Raw genomic sequence first — 22,733 nt, forward strand, 5'->3', positions numbered from 1 at the left:
AATTTGTGCAGGCGCTCGGCCCTCCTTAGGGCTTTCCTTTTGATGGCTAGCTCTGGATCATAGGTCCGCTTCGGCATAGCCCTTGGGATTTATGTTGAGCCTTGGGGCCCGTTAAGAGATCTTGCAATTTTATAATGGCGTTATCCCACAGACAATGTAGGTCAGTGATAGAGTTGTGCCTGAAATTAGGAGTTTCTCCTGTAAGCCAAATGCCCACTTTGACAGAACCCGATGTATTCCATTTGTTTCTTCTGACTACTGTGTGGAGTTCAGCCAGCGTTGAGTGCCTCACCACTGTTATTTCAGCGGCGGCTGGCGCTATCAGTTGCATTGTTACCGTTAAGGGGTTATGGTCACTCTCGTGACGGGGAGGAATTTCCATCCTGGTTAATTTATTTCCCAGTAACGGTGAAAGGAAAATCTAGTCAATTGTCGAGATGTTCTTGAAAGTTGGTGGAAAATGAGTCCCAGGATTCTGTTCCATTCTAGTTTGCTTTGCTGAGCATAGGTTATGATTGATTAAGAATGTTATCATGGCTTCTTGCTCTTTGGTTCTGATGGCTGGACGGGCGTTGGTGACCAGATCTTTGAGGTTAAAATCCCCTAATAGCAGAACCTCTGTGGATGCAAATTCCAAGAACAGATCTTCCAGATGTTTGATCAGTCGCTCTGTGGCAGTTACTTTTGTAGTTTTCGATGAATTATGGTAACAGTTGATTAGAAGCAAGGAGAAGGCCCTGCCTAAGGATGAGAGGTCGGTAATTAATACAGTCTGCCCTGTCATTAAGTTCCGAAGGATGGGGGCAGCCTCTATCTTACACCTGTGCTTGATGAAGATAGAGAGACCCCCAATCAATCAATCAACAGAATTTGCATAGCGCAATACTCACCCATAGGGTCTAAAGGCGCTGGGGGGGGGGGGTCGCTACTGCTCGAACAGCCAGGTCTTGAGTAGTTTCCTGAAGGAGAGATGGTCCAGGGTCAGCCGTAGGTGAGTGGGGAGGGAGTTCCATGTCTTGGCTGCCAGGTAGGAGAAGGATCTTCCTCCAATGGTGGATTTGCAGATTCTTGGGACGGAGGCGGTGGGTGTGTAGAATGTGAGGCGGCTGTTGAGGTACTTCGGACCCGTGTCGTGGAGAGCCTTGTGTGCGTGGGTGAGGAGTCTGAACGTGATCCTCTTGCTGACGGGGAGCCAGTGCAGGTCTTTCAGGTGGGCCGAGATGTGGCTGTGGCGAGGGATGTCCAGGATGAGTCGTGCTGAGGCGTTCTGAATGTGCTGGAGTCTTTTCTGGAGTTTGGCTGTGGTTCCAGCGTAGAGGGTGTTTCTGTAGTCCAGAAGGCTGGTGACGAGGGCCTGGGTGACCGTCTTCCTGGTTTCGGTGGGGATCCATCGGAAGATCTTTCGGAGCATGCTCAGGGTATTGAAGCAGGATGACGAGACGGCGTTGACTTGCTTGGTCATTGTGAGGGAGGAGTCCAGGATGAAGCCCAGGTTGCGTGCATGGTCCGTTGGCTTGGGTGCGGTGCCCAGGGCCGGGGGCCACCAGGAGTCGTCCCAGGTTGAGGGAGATGGTCCGAGGATGAGGACTTCCGTCTTGTCCGAGTTCAGCTTCAGTCGGCTGACCATCATCCATTCTGAGACGTCTTTCATTGATGTTGAGGTTGTGTTGGCGTGCGATGGCTGCGAGAGGGCTCATGTAGACGTTGAAGAGGGTGAGGCTGAGTGAGGATCCTTGCGGAACGCCACAGATGACTTTGGTGGCCGTGGATCGGAACGGGGGGAGGTGGACTCTCTGGGTTCTTCCGTCGAGGAACGAGGTAATCCACTCCAGGGCCGCTCCTTGGATTCCCGTGTTGCTGAGGCGCTGTATCAGATTGTGGTGGTATACGATGTCGAAGGCTGCTGAGAGGTCCAGGAGGATGAGGGCAGCACTTTCCCCGTTGTTGAGCAGGGACCTGATGTCATTGGTGGCTGCGATGAGGGTGGTCTCGGTGCTGTGGTTTGCTCGGAAGCTGGACTGTGAGGGGTCGAGTGATCCGTTGGTCGCAAGGAAGGCGGAGAGTTGTCTGTTGACGGTCTTCTCGATGACTTTCGCTGGGAAGGGGAGGAGCGAGATGGGGCAGAAGTTCTTCAGGTCCGTGGGGTCCGCGGTGGGTTTCTTCAGGAGGTCGCTCAGCTCGGCATGTTTCCAACTCTCCGGGAAGGTGGCGGATGCGAAGGAGCTGTTGATGATGTTCCGGAGTTGGGGTGCGATGATAGTCGGCTTTGTTGAAGATGTGGTGTGGGCAGGGGTCGGTAGGGGAGCCAGAGTGGATGGTGTTCATCAGGCGGGTGGTGTCTTCGGTGCTGACAGGGGTCCAGGTGCAAAGGGTGGTGGTGGAGGGCGCTGGTTCGGTGGTTGGGTGCGTGGTCATCGCGCTGAAGCTTTTGTGTATGTTGGCGATCTTGCGGTGGAAGAACGAGGCGAGTGAGTCGCAGAGGTCTTGTGAGGGTGTGATGTCGTTGTTGCAGGCGCTGGGGTTGGAGAGCTCTCTAACGATGCTGAAGAGTTCCTTGCTGTTGTGGGAGTTGTTGTCCAGTCGTTCTTTGAATGTTGTCTTCTTGGTGGTGCGGATCAGCTGGTGGTGTTTGCGGGTGGCGTTCTTGAGGGCTGTCATGTGTTCTGCTGTTTGGTCGTGGCACATGGCTTTCTCGAGGGTGCAGCAGTATTTCTTGGAGTTTTTGAGGTCGTTGGTAAACCACGTGGCTTTCCTGCTGCCGAGTCTGCTGGGAGGGTTCTTCAGTGGTGCAAGTTCGTCGGCGCAGTTGGTGAGCCACTGAGTGAGGTTGCGGGCTGCTTCGTTGGGGTCCGTCGTGTTGGTGGGAGGGTTCTGGCTGAGGGCGGTGGTGAGCTGGTCGGCGGTGATCTTGCTCCAGCTTCTACGGGGAACCTGTTGCGGGTGGTGGTGGGTCGTGGTTCTCCTGAAGTTGAAGTGGACGCAGCTGTGGTCTGTCCAGTGTAGTCCGGTTGAATGGCTGAAGGAGAGGTGCTTGCTGGAGGAGAAGATGGGGTCGAGCGTGTGGCTGGCGTAGTGGGTGGGGGTGTTCACCAGTTGCTTGAGTCAGAGGTTGGCGAGGTTGTCCAGCAGGGCGGCTGTGTTGCAGTCCTTGTTGTTCTGTAGGTGGAAGTTGAGTTCCCCTAGGAGGATGTAGTCTGTGGAGGTGAGGGCGTGCGGACTGACAAAGTCTGAGCTGAATTGTGTGCGTGGTCCCGGGGGTCTGTAGATGAGGGTGCCTCTGAGGGTGGTCTTGGGGTCGGTGTGAATCTGGAAGTGAAGGTGCTTGGCGGCGGTGAGGGTGTCTGTCGGAGTTGGTCGTGATGCGGATGGTGTTTCTGTGGACGATGGCGATGCCTCCTCCGGTTTGGTTGACGCGGTCCCTCCGGGTGACCTTGTAGCCCTCCTGGATGGCTATGCCGATGTCGGGGGCTGAGGAGGCGTTCATCCATGTTTCTGTGAGGAAGGCGACGTCTGGTGATGTTGTGTCGAGGAGGTTCCAGAGTTCGACGGCGTGCCTGTGGACGGAGCGGGTGTTGAGCAGGATGCACTTGAGGTGGTTGTTGCTGGAGCTCGGCTTGGCGGGTGCATTGCAGGTTCAGAGGCAGGTGAATTTGCAGGCTTGGCAGATGAAGGGTCTGTGGGTGCATTTCGGGGTGGCTCGGTAGCAGGCGGGGTACCGGTTTGTGTTGAGTGCGTGGAGGGTGTCGGCGTCGTAAGTTCGTCGGGTGCGTTGGCATCGTTGAGGGCCAGGGGTCCTGGCGCTGGGCGCGTTCCAGGCACGGATGGGCGCTGACGGGCTTGCCTGTGGCGCGCCTTCGGCGCACAATCAGCGTGCCCGCTGCGCATACGCGCGGTCCCCGCCATAAATGGCGAAGAGGGTGGGAGGAGCAGCTGGGAGGTGGGAGCAGGGTGGCACAGGGAAGGGGATGAGGGTACAGAAGGGAAAAGGGGGGCGGGCCGCAGGGGAGCAGCAGCAGGGAGCGGGGAGGGGTCTGAGGCGGGAAAGTGGTCCAGAGGGAATAGTTACAGGGCACAAAAGAACGTAAAAACAGGCAGTTACAGGGCACAAAAGAACGCAAAAACAGGCAGTTACAGGGCACAAAAGAACGCATAAAAACAGGTAAGATGCAGGCACGGTACACAAAAAAAGACCTATGCCACGGGGGCAGCGGCGAACACGTGGAGGCAGGCAGGGAGGCCGGGCGCACTCAGGGGGAGCCGCACTGCGAGTGGAGCGACCGTCTCAGACCAAGGTCAGGTCAGGTCACCCCCAGAGGGTCTTCCATGGGAGTTGGCCTGAGTAGCTGGTTGAAAAAGTTCCTAATAGCCGAGGAGAGGTGTTGGGGCTAGAGACCAAGTATCCTGAAGACAGATGATGTCACTTTTGTTTAGATATTCCAAGGCTGATTTACAGGCGATCGTTGACTTTAGCCCAGCCACATTCCAGGACGTAATGGTCAGATTATAATCTGTCCAGTTGACTTCCCCATTAGGTGGAGCACTGCCAGGCAGATGTATTTGCAGGCTCGGGGTGAAGATGCCCGTGGCGGTTATCAGTAACGTGGACAGGGCGGCTCAATTTGCAGCTCACCAGGCGATGGTTGTTGTTACATGAAATGTTTATAAAATTATCCACCTTCGTTGCTTCTGGGAGCCAGGCGTGAGTTGCGCCCCTGGACCCATTCAGAACACTAATATGCTGCCTCACAGGGGCCGCTGGAAGGAGAACGTGTGGATATTTTTGTTGTGTAGGCACCCACATTTCTATGCCCCAGTTTTCAAATATGCTTGCTTCACCAAGGATTGCATTCCTTGTAGATTCCCGGGACCACGTTGTTACGGTTGCCTCTGAGCCCCCTTTGCCTGGTATTGAGGAAAACTTAACCGAAGTAAGGTCCGAAGAATTGACCCCAGACAGCGCTGGAACGTTGTTGAGTAGCCGAATAAGGTTGTTTCTGTTGAGGATGTCATGTGGGCCCTTATGGGCATAATGGGGGAAGAAGACAAGTTCAGCATCTTTTTCTGGACTTTGATGGTTCTGACTCCTCGATAATTCACTTAAAGATGCGGGCCCCTTCAATTGCTGGGGTCGTGCTTCAGCTGATTAATTGTTCACCTCCTGATGGCTTTTCGCTCCTGGGACATATATGAATTGGGGCAGAAAAAGCCTCTGTGTTTGTATGGAAGAGTCTCCACAGTCCTTAGTTGGAACTTCTGGCATGTGGCACGTAGAACAGCCCATCACTACACCCTCTGGTGCAATTTGGGGTTCTCCTTTCAATACATTTGCCAGTCCCTGGCCATTAATTCGGCTGTTCCGAGTGCCTGGCGTTGTTACTGCGGGCTGTGCAGTATTGTTCTGGCTCCCAAGGCCTAGGTCATGGGTAGCAATTCCTTTGATTTTGCTCGGCAGAGATCCATACGTTGCCGTTGTGGAGTATAGTTTGCTGACTCCCATAACCGGGGATGTTCCCACGGGCATACCCTGTATCGGTAGCCCTGTTTTTTCTGTGGTATCCTTATTGCTCACCTGAGTCATGCTTGTCCTGATAGTTTTCGTTTAGGGTTTTAAGGCCAGATTAAAAATTGGAAAATACGGAAGGTCATTGGGTTTGATGGCTGGAATACTAGGAACCGCTGACCCGTCAAGCCCCACTCTCCTTTTCGCTAGACGTTGTTTTTTGGATTGTTTTTTCAATTTCTTTCTCTCCCTCCTTGACAATGAAGGTTTTATTGAGAGATTGGAGGGCGTGTGATTCGTGTTTTTGTAGACTGTATTAGTGGGGTTGGGCCGCTGATTCGCTGATTTCGTCGGTGTTAGGCTGCTCAAATCTGTGCGTTCTGGACCCGCTTGGAGGTTCCCTGGGCTGGTCCCCAGTGGCAAACTAGTCAAGCTATTAGGATCTAAATCAGAAGACGGGGGTAGCTTTTCTCTCTGATGGCGAGCCAGCCAGTGTAGCAGTGTGTAAAAACTCCGCGGAGGAGACTAAAGTTTGGGGCTCTTGAGGGAGTTTCACTGTCCTGTTTCCCTTGATGTTGCTCTTCACACTGTCCAAAAGTGCTCCCAGGATTTCTGGGAGAGAGGAAAGTTTATTTATTATTGGAGAACAGGAACAGAAATTCGGGTTATCCTGTGGCCCTGCAGACCTTTAAAAAGAGTTTAGCCTGGAGTCCAGGTCAGACAGTGCTGAAGCCAAAGTTTGAATTAGGTCAATCTGCAGTTCCATTTTCTGAGATTGCCAAAGCATGGCTGCAGCAATTGCGTCTTGCTTTACATGAAGAGATGTCAGCGAGACCAAGATAGAGTTTGTCGATCCCATGGAGGCGAACACAGGTAGCTCTTGATCGTCTTGCATAATACTAGAGGAGTTGGAATGCGAACTGAGGCCTGGTGTGTGGGCAAGGGATTCCTCAATTTGGGCTTCCAGAGAGGCCAAGAATCGCTTAGATGACAGGGGGGATTTCAAACTTTAGGCTCCTTTTTAAAGATAGAGGGTCCTTCTGGCTGATTTGGAGAGCACCTTAACCTGGGCTGCGTTGTGATAAGGGCTTAGGTGTAAAATCTACCATGTTGCAGTTGTCAAAATATTCTTGAGGAGTAGACGGCGCTCTGCTGTGGACTTGGACTTGAACTTGTAACTTGGCCGCAGTATTTATTACAGTGGTGTTTGTAGTGAGGTTTGTAGAGTCTGAGCCCGAGACTGGTTCAGGTAGGTTCCCCAAACCAGTAAAAAGGGCACTTGGTGAAACAGTGGAGATGGCCTGGGTCGTGGTGGCATCGTCCTGGGAAAGCGTACACACCTGAGGATTCTCATATGAGACAAGGGCTTTAGGCGAGGATGAGTGCGGATTTTCCGAAAGTGAGCTTTTGAAGCCAACAGGGCTGAAAGCGGAATGTTTGTCGTAACCCAGGATATCCGCATTTTTTTCCGCATCGTACTGTGATGCTGCAGTAGGGGGAGAACCTGTTTGAGGAGCAGAGTTGCCGAAAAAGTCACTGATCCGGAATTGTGACAACGAGCCACCAGTGTGGAGAGTGTTGTCCTGGGGTGGCGGCAAATGCTGCTGTACAGCCCCCAGGAAAACGGCCCGTAAAACAGTGCCCTTCTCCATAGCAATCCCGCGAATATTACAGCTTGCTGGAAACAGAGCTTGCACGCTCCCTGGTACCCTCCAGGAGCTATGGCGGCCCAAGAGTAATGGTGAAAGAGCTGGAGGTGGCGCAATCCACCAGACGATAGGCCTACGGCAGCGACAGCCCAAGAACAGTACGTCGAGTTGCTGACAGTGGTGTAGACAAAAATTTCCAGTTGCCGCACCGCTACGGGCCTCAGGGCCGCGGCCGATCCTGACAGTCTAGGTAGATAACCGCTCCTTGATGGTAAGCCCCTTTGTACACACTCTTCCGCGTGTAACCTCCGTCGGTGACAGCACCACCGAAACTCCAGGTGGCGGGCTGGTAGGCAGGTAGTCCGGCTGGGAGACCTCAGCCACGGGCAATTATCTGACAGACAGGTTGCCAATCGGGATTGGGAGCGTCTGGGAGGGTTTAGACGGCCCGGCCTCAGCACCGGCAAACCCAGCAGCTTGTGCTCGAGAGTTAGGAGGCGTTAGGAGGCGGGGGCCGACTCGCGGGCCACACCCGCATCGGATTCCAGCCTCTCCCGAGCTCAACGGAGCACACACCCTGCTCTTTGATCCAGGACTCCCCCCGCTGCCCGCAATCCGCAGCCCACAGCCGGAGCTAACAGCCGAGGCCAAGCCGCGCCGCTGCTGGTGGCTCACCCGGGACAATGGCTGTTTTTTGCGCCGTTCCGTTCACAGCTTTCCCGGCTTTCACAGATTTCTGCCGCGCAGGTTTCCACCGCACTCCCTGGTCTCCTTGCCACCCCCTTGTCCCCTCCGGCGGGTAGGCTCATCGCTTGGCGGGCTGCGGAGAGGCTCCCTGCTTGCTGCTTGTTCGTGAAATGGCGATCTGGCTCTCCGGCTCACTGGCGTTCAGCTCTCTGCTGCACAATCAACGTGTTTTTAGCATTTAACAGGTATTTTGCGGTCTACTTCGACATGAGAACCGATCCGGGGCAGTCAATAAGGTCCCGATCACATGCCCTTCCCGAACCGGAATATCAACCAATGACACGCGAGAGAGACGTCTCTATCTCGCGCATGCGTGGCACTGTCTAGCCACCGCGCATGCTCGTTTCCATTGACGCTGCTACTCTAAGCTTTGCGCAAGAGCCACTAGGACTTCAGACCTACTAAACAAGTGGAATACCCGTATTTGGCCCTTCCACTCATTAAACTGCCAATTAACCAGACACAATGAGTATTCCTTGTACTATAAATACCTCCCCCAGGGAGCTCAACCACAGTCACTGCGGAGCCACGTTCGGGGGAACAAGGACGTTACGATTGCTGTAACTCGTGAGTAAATGCACATAGAAAGACGGGGCCTTTGATTTTTACTACCCTGTAAGTACCTACAACTGTTTTACTATGTATTACTTACAGGCGCCATTGGGCCAGCTCTACCCCCAACGTTTTGGAGGCTCATGAGGCATTGTACCAAGAACAAGAAGTATGCCTTTCCTACCCTCTTTGACTTTCTTTTTTTCACTCTATAAAGTTGTGTCCCAAGGGCACCAGGATTTTAAAGCTCTAGAGTGTGTGTTTTATGTTTGTGTGTTTGTACTGTATTTTGTCCTTTTTTTACAGGGTCACCTGCACTAGTAGCATGACAATTTTTGTCTAGTGACCCCACACTATTTAGACATTTGTTACAGGTCACTGCACCATGTACATCAATGAGGAGTGGAGTACTACATTTGTGGTCTTTTTTCCTGTTTTTCTTTTCAGGTTTATTGCATATTAGCAGAGAACTTCATTCATTTGTAGGAATACTATAGTACAACATCTCCACTCTTTTGTAAATACACTTTTTTACTTAAGAAAACGTGAGTAAGGTGGGGTGTGGTCCACCTTGTCCTGAAGAAGGGGTTGATATCCGAAACATGTCGACGCACCCAAGAGGTGATGTGCTTAATATCACATAATCACCTCAATCTGCACCCTTTTTAATAGTACCAGCCCGGGGGCTCATTAAACTAGTTCTGACTTACCTCACAAGCCTGGCACTTTTAAAAAAAACTTTCCCTGACTAACTCTATCCCACCACATACTCACACCCAACCCCCACATGCACCACGCAGTCTGCATTATCAGTGCTCCCGCGTAGTCGTAGGTCGCAGCACGCCGCATCCCGTAGAGGGGTGCAAAGACCCCAATGATGAAGCATGACACCAAGGGTCCTTTTGGTGTGTGAGGGGTATTTTAAAAACACTATGTGCTCCCCACCACAGTAGGGAACACTTCACCCCAACTCGTGGATTCTTACTGTTTATTTATAGCTCCAAGAGACACACCTAATGGGCAACACCTGTCGTGCACTTCATCGTGGGGGTACAATCTCCTGGTCCATGTCGGATTCTCCTCCGGCTCTCGAGACACTGGCATTCTTGTCAAGAAAAACCTCCCGCTTACCTGTAATAAGACTTGGGCTGACCTTTTGGGCCGCTTTGCGGTGGCCGAGGCCACATGGGAAGGGAGACAGCTGAACGTTATCTCGGCCTACATCCCGCCAGCCCTCAGCAGGGATGCTTTGACGACCTTAGAACGATTACTGTTGGACCTCCCCCAGGGCACACTCGTTTTGAATGGAGACTTCAACATGACGATGGACGACGCGATAGATAGGCATCCCCAGCGTGCTTCACATAAGCAGGGGTCGGACCTTCTAGACTTTACACGGGCGATGGGTTTAGAGGACCTCTGGCGGACGTTTCACCTCGGTACCCCCTATTTCACACACTACTCCAATGTACACAATAGTATGTCTCAACTGGATTATATTTTTTGCCCCACAGCGGATATTGGCTTCTTTCACAACCCAAAACGACTTCCCCGGGGTATCTCGGATCATTCTCCGCTCGCAGTCGAGCTTACCTACCATTGGCAAGTGATCCGGGGACCCATAGTCATCAATCCGTGGCTCCTCAAAATCCCTGATATTAGGGATAGCCTGTTTGAACACACTGAATATTACTTTGCAGAGAATCTCTGCTCTGTTCAATCGCCAGTTATGATTTGGGAAGCGTACAAGACTTATTAGGGGAGGGTGCTTACTCTTAAGTTTGAGTACCAGCACACGCAGAATGAGATGCTGCTCCAGACTGAAACCGACTTGCTCCGCCTGGAGTCTAACCTCAATACTAATCCCTTTCGATGACACAGCTGCCCGGCTTCGACTTAATCAAAGTGAATACCAGACACTGACCCTGGAAAAGGCTCAGGCTAAACTATTGCAAACTCGGCACCGAGTTTATGAGCTGGGTGACAGGGCAGGTAAGATGCTTGCTTGGCTGGAACAACGCAAACAGGGTTCTAGATGGGTTCCGTTGCTGATCCACCCGGACGCATCACACATCACTGACCCGCCGGATATTGCTGAGGCCTTTGCAGTTCACCTGGAAGGGATCTACACCTCTAAGGCCTACTACTCGGCAGGCGAATCCCGGCTACTTCTAGAGGAGATGCAGTTGCCCACTCTTTCTGATTCAGATAGGGACGAATTGGACACTGATCTCACAAATGAGGAGCTCATGAGTGCTCTGTTTGCTGTTAACTCCGGCAAGGCTATGGGGCCTAACGGGGTCCCCATTGAATTTCTCAAGGGGATGGCCCAGGAAGTGATTCCTCATCTAAAGGCCATGTTTGAGGAGAGTCTTGACCGGTGCAGTCTGCCGCTTGACCAACGACTCGCTTCCATTGCAGTCATTCACAAACCTAACAAGTCACCTACAGACTGCGGCTCCTATAGGCCGATCTCTCTCATTAACGCTGAGGTCAAGGTTTTGGCCAAACTTTTGGCTACCAGGCTCCTTACAGTTCTCCCCTCTTTGGTGCACGACAACCAATCGGGATTCCTTCCAGGCCGGAACACTGCCTTAAACCTCCGCAGGCTCCACAACGTCCTGAGCAGACAGCCGTACATACAAGAGGATGCCGCCATCCTCTCTCTCAATGCCACCCTAGCATTTGATTCTATAGAGTGGTCTTACCTATTTGAGGTCCTGAAACGCTATGGTTTTGGCCTGTTTTCATCAAATGGGTTTGCTTACTATATACTGATTTGTTTGGCCAAGTACGCGTTAATGCTCACACTTCCAGACAATTCCAACTGCATAGAGGTACCAGGCAGGGGTGTCCCCTCTCCCCCCTCCTGTTTGCTCTCATCTTGGAACCCCTAGCCCACTGGATCCGGACTGATGTCTCCATCAAGGGGCTTCGGTGGAATGCTGATACGCTTGATAAGATATCCCTATATGCAGATGACATTCTCGTCTGTCTCCTCTCCCAGATCCTCCATAAATAGCCTGTTGCATGTCATTACAAATTTTGGTAAATACTCCGGCTTTTCAATCAACTGGTCCAAATCGGTTCTATTTTGTCTCCATGGCCCCCCACCTGCCCTTCCGAGGGGATTTTCATTGCCATGGCCGAGGATGGCTTCAAATACCTAGGTATTTTTGCTACCCTTGATCCCAAACTCTTCTACGATCGTAACCTCAAGGGCCCATTACAAAGACTCCACAGCGACATATCTCACTGGCGCGCACTGCCCTTGTCCCTCCCTGGCAGAGCGGCTCTTGTCAAAATGTTGGCTCTCCCACGTTTCGTGTATGTCCTCCACAATTGTCCATTTCCAATTGCTGACTCCTATTTCTGTGCGTTGGAGGGAGACTTGCGGCTCCCGCTTTGGGATGGTAAGGCGCCTCGAATTGCCCTGAATAAACGTACCCAAGGATGGTATGATGGTGGTATTGCCCTGCCAAACATGCACCTTTATTATTGGGCCTCCCAATTGGTGGCTACCAACTCCTGGATTCATGGTTCGCCCACAATTCCGGCCTTTCACTTGGAACTCTGCCAGACGGGAAGAGAGGGGCACCTGGGCGCCCTGTATGGTCAATTTCCCCAGTACCGGTATGTGGGACCCATGTCACATCCCATAGCCCTCTGGCACCGCGCTACCAAGAGCTTGGGATGCTCCGACGTGTTTACTAAGGCTACCCCTCTCTGGGCCTCACAGAAACTTGGTTCCCTCTGCCACCATAAGGGGTTTGATAGATGGGACATGATTGGCATTTCCACCCTGGGTGACTTGATTCACAGGGGGAAGCTACTGACTTTCGCCGAACTCCAACAGCGTCATGCCCTTGCCAACACTGAGGCCTTTAGATATCTCCAAATCTCACATGCTATCACTGCGAATGTATCCGACCTTTCCTCCCTTCCTGAGGCATCACCACTTGAAGACAGGCTACTTTCGGAACCTTTTCTTACAAAGGCAATATCTTGCACGTACCGTAAATTGTGCAATAACTTGCCCGACTCCTTCCAGTCCCTACGAGACAAGTGGCAGGGCGATGTGGGAAACCTGGAGGATGACGAATGGCAGTCGGCACTGATGTCCCCCAGAGAAACGGCGATAAATCACCGTTTCCGGTTGATCCAGTTGAAAATCCTACATAGGACTTATATGTCCGCTTCTCTTCTAGCCAAACTAGGTAGGTGCCCGGATGATAGATGTCTCCGAGGCTGCGGCCTCCCTGGTTCTTTCTACCATATCCTGTGGGAGTGCCCTCTGATCCAACAATTTTGGGACAGGGCGACCCGCAAAATGACGGACGCGGTGGGAAAACCCATCCCTCTCTCCCCCAAGGAGGGGATTCTCAACGTGTGGGGTGCCACTGACCTCACCGAGGTGGAGCTCCAGTGGGTGGCCTTGGGTTTCCTGTTGGTGAAACGAGCTGTGGCAATGCATTTGGGTGCCCCCCAAAAGCCTCTCCTGGTGGGTTGGGTGGGTGAAATGGATAGATGCATGTTGGCTGAAAAATCTGTATTTAAAATCAGGGGGTGCCCCAGGAAATGAGACAAGAAATGGGGACACTGGAATGTCTACAGAGGCGAGATTTGTACTTCCCCCACTGTGGATATGGCTATGGATAAGGCTGGACCTCGACGAGGTAATGCTCCATAATGTACTTCTGTATATTGCCCTTTCATTTGATTCTAAATTGTATTGATTGTCTTACTGTATGTTGACTCTGCTTTGCTTTGTTTTTGTTTCTTTGTTAATAAACTATTAATTAAAAAAAAAAAAGAATGATGTCCTTGTTGCCAAGTACAGGAGCCACATGGCGGAAGAAGCGGGTCACCCATTCCTCCAATCTCCCCCCATCAGCCAGGAGAGGTACGTCTTTGATGCGTATAGTGGACCTTCAAGAGCGATTCTCGAAGTTTTTGAAGCGGAGGTAAAGCTTCTCATTTCAGTCCCTGAGCTCCAGCAGCTTACGGGTCTGCTCAGTGATCTCCTCTTCTCTCCAGTTGCCATTCCTTTCCAGAGAGACTACATGGTAGCCGATTTCCTGTACCTCAGCTCTAATATGTTTAATGTCCAAGGCAATGTCCTATCTCAGGTTCGCGAAGTCCTCTATCAAGGAGCCGCACAGCTGATCTAGGAATCCCTGAGTGATAGGCTCTTCTTGGCGTTCACCTGGAGAGTCTTCTGCTTTCTCCTGTTGTTGAGCCATCAACTGGTCTCCCTTCTTAGAGCCTGGTTTCTGTAGAAGGTCCTTAATAGTGGGATCCTTCTTTGTGCGATTCGTAGACATCTCTGCAGGGCCTGGACAACTGCTCGCCGATTGCCCGGCGTCCGGATTCGAGTCGGGCTAGATCACCGGTCTATTGAGGGATCACTGTCCAAGTGAGGCGGTGGGGGCGCTCCGTCTGCGACCGGTCTCCGGCTTAGTACTGTGTGCAGCTCCATCGCTGCAGGGTTTGAGCCGGCGCCCTATGATTCAGTCAGCTACGGTCCAGGGGGTCCTGAAAATGTGGGGGCCTCTCAAGCTCCCAGCCAACAGTAGGGCTCAGTCAGTGTCGGGTGATGCTGCAGTAGGCCTAACACGTGTCTTCTTTTTCAGTTCAAAGTGCTTTATTTCGATAAAAACATATCTTAAAAGCATAAATACAACTCGACAGTTATAGAACCATAAAAACAGTATGTTAAAACAACCATATTGACTGTTACAGAATTAAACCGATTAGAAAATGCACATAGTCCATTCAGCGATCTCTACATACAGTCAAGTAGAAAAAGCACATGGTTTCAATTCATTAGATCAGTATTTAAAATTTATATTAAACTATAACCTTTAGCCTTTGAGATCTGATGGACCAAGCCCAACTTAAGAACTTTGCGATACCGCATACATAGAGTGTACGAGTATCAGATTTAAAAATACGAAGTGCCACAGAGTGTTGCCTAGATCCTAATTCTTTACAAAGAGGCTTTAACCAGCACTTCCTTCGTAATCGGTTCAGTGGGCATGCAAACAAAACATGGGCCATTGACTCTACCTTCGTAATACAAAATTGGCAATTAGGTGAAGTCTGGTGGGGGGGTTTCCATCGAGCAGTAAATTCACAGATTGGTAGAGTGTCAATCCTAAATTTAAAATACAGTGCCCGGTCGAATGGTTTCTGGATGGTGTCCAAATAGGGTTCACAAAATGCAACATCTTTAATCCCCATAAAGCTTTCTGTAAGTCTGCCTAGGTTTGGGTCAGAACATTGTTTGGACGCTACCCAATTTCAGTAAATTCTCTTTAATACTAACTTTGGAGGGGCAGATTTAGTTGCCCAAGCGTCCTTAAGGCCCAAGTCACATAAGAGTGTTTTAACGTCCTTGAGCCACCTAATTTTGTGCCAACCAACCATAGACATGACTTTTGACAAGCCCTCTGCATACTTAGCTAACTCAGGGACGCTCCACAACCGAGCCCATAATAATAATGATCGAAGTTTGACGAGATCGGAAATCGAATGGCATCCCAATTCCATGTACAGGGGGATCATGGGCGTGCTCTGGGGGAGCGCCATTAAGTCCTTAAAGAACGTATTTTCCGATCTTGTCAAAAAGTCCATGTTACCCAATCCCCACAGCTCTGCGTCATACAGAGCAGAGGTAACTCCCTTAGCCTTGTATATAGCTACCACCGGGGCAATAGGCTTAGATGTAGAACAGCGCTGCTCTCGAAGGATAACCCCCCCTACTCTTTTGTGACATAGTAACATTTTCTGCAGGTGGGATGTCCACTGCATATTGTCAGAGATACGGATGCCAAAATAGTGAAAAACTGTAACCCTCTCCAGTGGGACATGGCTCAAAACAGGGGCCCTGATATGATTTTGGTGGGTTTATTATCAAATATTTAGTTTTGTCGGTATTTATCACCAGGCCTCGCATAATGCAGAATGCCTGAAAGCTATCTAGGAAGGTCTGCAGGCCAACAGGGGACTTAGAGATAAGCAGAGTGTCGTCAGCGAACATGAGAGTTGGAATTTTTTCGCCCGCCAGGGATGGTGCATCAGATGGAATTTGCAATAGGTGCTGCACCACCCCGTTCACATATAAGGAGAACAGGGTGGGAGCCAAAACACATCCCTGGCGGACGCCCCTGTTCACTGGAATTCTGCCAGTCTTTTGCCCCTGCTGGCCACACATTACCTGCGCGAAGTTGGCTTCGTGCATCCTCACTAGTAATGATAAGATATACCGGGGGATCCCCATGTCCGAAAGGACTCCCCACAGGCGCTCCCTAGGCACCAAGTCGAAGGCAGTCTTTAGATCTATAAACACGAAATAAAGACTGCCCCCGCCCAGGATGAATACTTTCCAATAGATAAGTAACAGGCGAAATGCCTGCTCTATGGTCCCTGTTCCTGACCAGAAACCTGCCTGGTAGTCCCAAAGGACTCTGTTCTCGTCTACCCATTGTTGGATTCTCTGTAGGATCACCTTTCCTGCTACCTTCTGTGAGGAATCCAGCAAACTTATTGGTCGGTAGTTGGCAGGGTCGTCCCTATCTCCCTTTTTAAAAATAGGGACGACCTCTGCCCCCTTCCACGACTCGGGGACCTGCGCTCCATTTTCAATAGCGTTAGTTAGTCTAGTGATAATCTTCGCCCATTTCGGCCGGTTAAAACGGATAAGATCTCCCGGGATGCCATCAGGCCCTGCAGCTTTGCGGGGAACAATATAGTCAATTGCCTTTTCCACCTCCGTTTGTGTAAAGGGGTCAATATTGGGATCCTCCATAATTCCTGAGGGGATTAGCAAATTGTACTGCGGTAAAGCACTTTGGGAACATGAATACAGCTTCAAAAAGTGGTCGAACCACCTTTGGCCTGGTATATTGCAAGTTATTAGAGCTCCGTCTGGTCTGTTCTTTTCTCTAAGGATGCTCCAAAAGCGTCCCGCGTCCCTCCCTAAACTTGCCTCTTTCAGTGCTTCCCAGTATTGGTCTTCCCATTCCTTTTTTGCTATTGCTATAACCGGTTTGTACTCGCTCCTAGCCAATCTTATTTGATCTAGCTGCCTGGACTTAACTACCTTGATTAACACTGTTTTCTTTTTACGGCACTCATTATTGTACCAACCTTTTTTGGCAGCGGCCAACAAGGGCTTCCTTACTTGTGCTACTGGGTTCTGGATAAGAAAAATATCTCCCAGAGCGGAAATCATTTTCTGAAAGGTTTCAGTAACCTTGGACAGGACATATCGATCAGCAGACGACAAGTCTAAGTCGGCCAGTGCTGTTGTTAATACTTCCTCAATGCTCTTCAGCTTGCCTTCGTCAAGGGCAATTCTAGATCATCTCAGGCGCCTTCCACAATTGGATGGGTATACTTCCACAGTTGCCAAAGTTGGAGCCACGAGATGAGGGTCTCCACTGCTTGACCACAATGAGTCCATGTTAAGCAATAGGGGGTTATGGTCACTATCGGTGGTCGAAAGGAATTCCATATCCTTCATTGCCCGCCAAAGTTTAAGAAAAAGATATCATCTATTCTAGATGTGTGATTTACTCTGTTAAAGGTATGGGCCCCCTTTTTGTCTGAAGCTGATCTACCATTCGTTGCTCTCAGGTCAAATTCTGCGGTTAGCGTGTTCAGCTGAATGGCCCGTTGCGACCTCCTCTTTTTGGGCGGTAAGTTAAGAATTGGGATGCCCCTTCTTATATCAACCTCGTCAGTGTCCAAGATATCCTCTGCTGCAAGGGGCTCGAATGTACAATTCATGTCCCCTGCAACGAGAACATGCGCGCCACTGGGTCGCTGCCTAAGCATTTTTTCCAAGAGGCTAATCTCAGGTGATAGGGTTCCTCCTTTCGTCCCACGGGCATATATATTATAAATATCCATTTTGTTGCCCTTACGCCTTTTACTCAGAGACAGGGCTAGGATATCGGGAGAGCTACTTTGGATCTGTGTGATCTGGCAGCCCAGCAAGATGCTCACCCATATCTGGAGCCCACCCGATGGGCGACCTCTACCTGATTGCGAAGGTGATGCTGGGAGAAAGAAGGTAGTATACCCAACTTTGTGGTGTGGAACCAGGCTCCACGTCTCTTGAAACATGCAGATTGCATGAGACTCGATGAGCTCGTTCCAATTGGGTAAGTCCAGTTTCTGCAAAATAACAGCTACGTTCCAGCTCAGAATCTTCAAAGGGAGTACATCTGAGACCAGTCCTACATGGTTTTGAGGGTGGCCTAACAGAGCGCTACCTATCTCCTGGATGGGTTCCACAATACTACTTGTCTGGCTAGAGTAATCAGGACAGAAAGAACTTCCAGGCCCTCCAAATTGGCCCTGGAAAGATACACCCAAGGGAGGCGGGTCCTGACAAGAGCCTGCCATGGTGTTTGCCTGAAACCCATGCAGTTCCTTGCAAGAGGTTCCCCTGTCTAGGTCTGTCACTTGGTTGGTCGTGTTATTCCTTAAATTATAAGGATTGTGTCAATACCTAGAGTCAGGCCCGCGCGGGTTAGAGTCAAAGTGGGCATTATAAGGTGTTGCGTACCAGACTGGGTGATTACTGTGGATAGGATTGTCCTGCCACCACCCTCCATAGAAAGACTGAGGAGCATACAGTTGCTGCAGGTGTGCTGGTCGAGAATAGAAATAGCCCAGGTCGTAAGTTCTAATAACGCTACCCTCCTGACAACCCTGCTGAGAGCATATAAACCCTGCAACTCTGGCATCTCTGAAATTTACTAGGATGCAGTCCCCTGGGATATCCTTGGTCCTATTCCCGACCCAGTGGGTTCTTCTCACATGGAGGATCTGGCCGTAAGGGGGAGCCTGTACTGTGGACTCTATGGGGATAGTGGGGATTATGGGTGATGTAGCTGGCTGTAGTCTGTTACCGGTAGATATACTGCCTGTCGGCATTCCGAGACTTGGGGCTAGCTTAGCTGATTTCCCCACCCTCCCCTTTTCCTTCTCATGTTCGCTATTTTTATACGCTGAGGCCTTACATTTTTTGGTAGATTTCTGGCAACCCCCCTTCTGATCACTACCTGTTCTCTTTCTTTTGCTCAGGTTTATTATACCTAGAGGGATCAGGATTCTCAATGGGGATTTAAGGTCCCTGGGCGGGGCTAACATGGCACATAAGTTTGTGTTCCCCATATTCAACACTTGTACTGTCCGAGGCCGATGGGTCCCGAGGGTTCTGCCCAGATATGTTGACAGGTATGTCAGTGCCCTCGGTCTCCACCTCCTCGATAGTGCACCCAATAGAGACATCATTAAGATCTAATCCAGTACTGGTCTCTCAGGTGGGGGTCGGTGAGACTGCTGACGCCAATAACCCTAGTGATGAGCGCTTGTTTGATAATAACTCAGTAGAAATCCTTCGCTCTGTAATGGCTATTTCTTTCTCTAGAACAGAGAATGCCCGCGTTATAAAATTATCTAGTGTGCCACAAACAACACTCCCTCCCCCCACCCTTTTTCCCTTGCTTGCTCACGTAGACATTGCCATTTAAGAATGGTTCCTAGGGAAGGTGAATATATATAACCTGTAGCACAGTAGATAATATAAGACACAACTCAAAAAATAAAATCTCAGGGGGGTGGGCCAGCCCGGCCTCCTCCGGCCTGTGACGGCCTTGGACGGTTCCGCCCTTGTCCCGGGCTTAGCCCGGCGCATGCCTGCACCCGTCCCGCGACGCGGGAGGGATCCGTGCTTTTTATGCGCCCCCGGGCGCCAGGTGTAGGTGGCGGCGCTAAGGCTCTTGGGGGCTGTAGTCCCCCCCCCTCTCGGCGGCCACGACGCAAGATGTTATGGCGTCACTGGCGGCAGGGGGAGACCTGGGCAGATGTCAGAGCCCACAGCGAACAGGCAACAGAGCAGCAAAGATCCTGGGCAAATGTCAGGAGCCGGTCAAAAGGAGCACCAAAGTCTGCGGGCGTTTAGAGCAGAGGTTTCTTCTTGCGCTGCCACAAGTTCACCAGACCGACTTATGGTGCTGGTTTGCAGTGTCGGGCCTTTTGGTCACCGCAATCTATGGCTCTCGCCTCAGTCACTGGATACTTCTCCTGGGGCCCAATACAGCATAATTTCCAACCGGACGTGGTCGCAAAGTGTTGCCAAGGCCTTGGTGCCTGTGGGGCGAGGCCCCTCCCCAATCTCGGACCTGGGCAACTCTAGGCCCCTTCTTATTCCTGGCTCCTCGGCTCTGTTGTGCCCCCGTTCTCCATGCGCTCTGATCAGTGGTTGGGGGCAATCAGCGCTGATCCATGCCCGGGTGTGTCCACACTGATGTCCAGGCCCCAAGGCCCAAGGGAGATGAGGTCTACTCCTGAGGCTCAGGCCGGTCAGACATGGGCACCTTCACTGGTTGGAATCCGCACTCCCTCTGCTTCACAGCCTTCAAATCTTGCGCCCAGCCCATAGCTCACTGCCGCTTAGATCCACCAGCGGTCGAAGGGCATGCATGCTTCTCCCAGGGCGCCGTCGGGGTCTCCATAGGGCCTTTTAATGCGCAGCTTCTCATGCGCTGGCGTCCCCACGCTCAGGCCTCTACTTCTTGTTTGGGGCCATGAGGGATTCAGCCAGACTAGCTTGGGAGATGCTTCCCCCTCGTGGCAAATTACTCGCAGCAGCCTCTGTACTGCGACCAGCAATGTTCTCAGCTCCCGGCGGCTGGGCTATTCACACTCCTCACCTCATCTCCTCGGCAGTCTTTGGGAGCGCATCCACACTAAGGCAGTGAGCACCGCTGCCAGGGGGCCTCCCCAAGCACTTCACATGTATCAGGTACGGGCCGGGATCAGCTCCTGCACCTCGTTGGGCGTCCCTTAAGCTCACAGACAAAATATTAATCCTGCTGTCTCAGTCTAGAGACCAGTTAGAAACCTAATTCAGGAACTGTTTTTTATATTTATCAAATGCCCAACTCAATGGGGAAGTTTCACTTTTAATAGATATGAAATAAGTCCAAATAAAGACTGGAAACCAGGTTGATAGATATCTTCTTTAGTTCAATGCATAGAAAATCCATCCATCAGCTAGCAAGTCAGGTCTTGAGTAACTGACCAAGTTTACTTACAAGCTTCACATAGAATCTCCTGACATCATACTCAGAACATTCCTAAGATGACATGTTGATGTTCTAAGAAATAGAAAGGAGTTAACCACAGCATATCACACACCTCCCTTCCTTAATAACCCAAAAAAAACTAATAAATAAAGAAATAAATAAAGAAATGCTCTACTCATTTACACATATACTAGAGCAATTTGAATTTCTCCAGAAGAATAATGAACAGGTAAACAATGAAATACCTCAAACATATTCAGAAAGATATGATGGTCTTTTAAAAACTCTTGTAGAAGCTCTAATTTTCTCACCTGAACCCAATTCAGAATCCGAACCTTTTGAATTATTCATGTTTTTACTCAAATAATCTATATTTCCCTTGACAACAACAACCCTGAGTTTTCACCGCATTTCTGAATACTTTTATAACCTTGATAGGTTTCATGAATTTTGACAGAGACTTTCCCATTAAACCTGGACGTTTTACCATAACCAAGTCTCCAACTTTAACCTTGGTCATTTTCACACTTTTTCTTGAATCAAAAGAAATCTTCCTCGCTTTAGCTTTCTCCTCATCTTTTTTCTTAATCTCAACATCATCACATCTACTTTCTTTTCCTCTACTAAGTTCATATTTGTTTATCCATCCTGGTTCCACCTCAGTGTTGGCAACTTTACCTTTGAACAACAAGAAAGGGGTTTTACCTGTTGTGCAATGAGGAGTTAAACTATATTCTTCAATTTTCCTCAATACCTCAGATCTCCAATCAAGAGACAAAGACTTTGCAAGAGAAATAGTTTCCTTAATCACTCCATTAAATCTCTCAATCATACCGTTTGCCTCGGGATGATAAAGAGAGCAAGTTTTGTGGATAACTCCTTTAGAAGAGAGAAACTCTCTCATTTCTTCAGAAACCAATTGGACTCCATTATCTGTCAATGATGACATTGAAATCCCTTCCCTTGAAAACAACTCTTTCAAAGATTTAATGATATGTTTTGAGTCAATGGTGGATAAAAAGAAAACTTCCGGCTACCGGGAAAACATATCAATGACCACTAAAACAAAGGTTTGAGTACCATTATTGGCAATAGGACCCAAAATATCTAAGGCAATATCCTGCCAGGGACCAGAAGGTCACCTCCTCAGAACCATTGGTTGAACTCGAGTAATATTAGATTTATCACTCAAGGAACACGCAACACATTCACGTATCACTCGCTCAACTTGCCTGTCCATTCCCGGCCACCAATAAGTCATTCGTAATCTTTCTTTACATTTAGAAAATCCACCATGTGAAGAATGCACCATGTCTATAAAGCGATAATTTTTGTCTCTAACTTGTTTAGAGACAAAAATTATCGCCGCACATCGGCGATTTTTATCGCAGATAAACCTTGCTATTAACAAGGTTTATCGCAAATGCGATAAAAAACGGCCGAAATGCATGAATATCGCTGAAAAGTCAGCGATATTCTTGCATTATCGAGCAAATGCTCTTAGCCTTGTTATCCACCTCCCATTGGATAACATGGCTAAGAACTGCTCAGGGCAGGTGTTAGCTTTTGGAGATATTCCCGCTTAGCGCGAATATCTCAAAAAGTTGGTAATAGGAGATAGCGATGTTAGCGACTGTTTTCAGTCTCTAACATCTTGGCACGCCCACTTTGCATCTCATTAGTGATAAATATCACTGACATGCAAAGTGGGGCCCAAGATGGTCGCTATCTCCTACTAGCTGTCGCTAACTGGTGTTAGCGACAGCTTGGTAATAGGGAGATAATTTTATCTCTGCTTTCTTGGCTTTTAAAGCCAAAAAAGCGGAGATAAACCCCCTTGATAATATGCCCCTAAGTTCTTTCCTAAGGGAATTTGGAGGAATGATCCTTGTGCCACGAAATAACAAACCCTTGTCAATTGATAATTCATTTTGCAATGGCCAAAACACTCTATAATCATCGGACCCTTCTTTATCACTTATCCTTCCCTTACCAATCAAATTCATAACTTCCTTCAAAGTTTCATCACGTTGTTATTCCACACATGATTTTTCTTCAGAAATCACACCATGTACAATGGCACAGACCCATGTTTCAAAAATAGAAAGTGGGTGGTGCACTGCGTAAGTTCAATGTTGGTTTTTATCGTTTCGACATAAAGTTCTGGGTGCTCTCTCAGGG

This window comes from Lissotriton vulgaris, chromosome 10 (genome assembly GCF_964263255.1).
Source record: "Lissotriton vulgaris chromosome 10, aLisVul1.2, whole genome shotgun sequence".
Lineage (NCBI taxonomy): Eukaryota > Metazoa > Chordata > Amphibia > Caudata > Salamandridae > Lissotriton > Lissotriton vulgaris.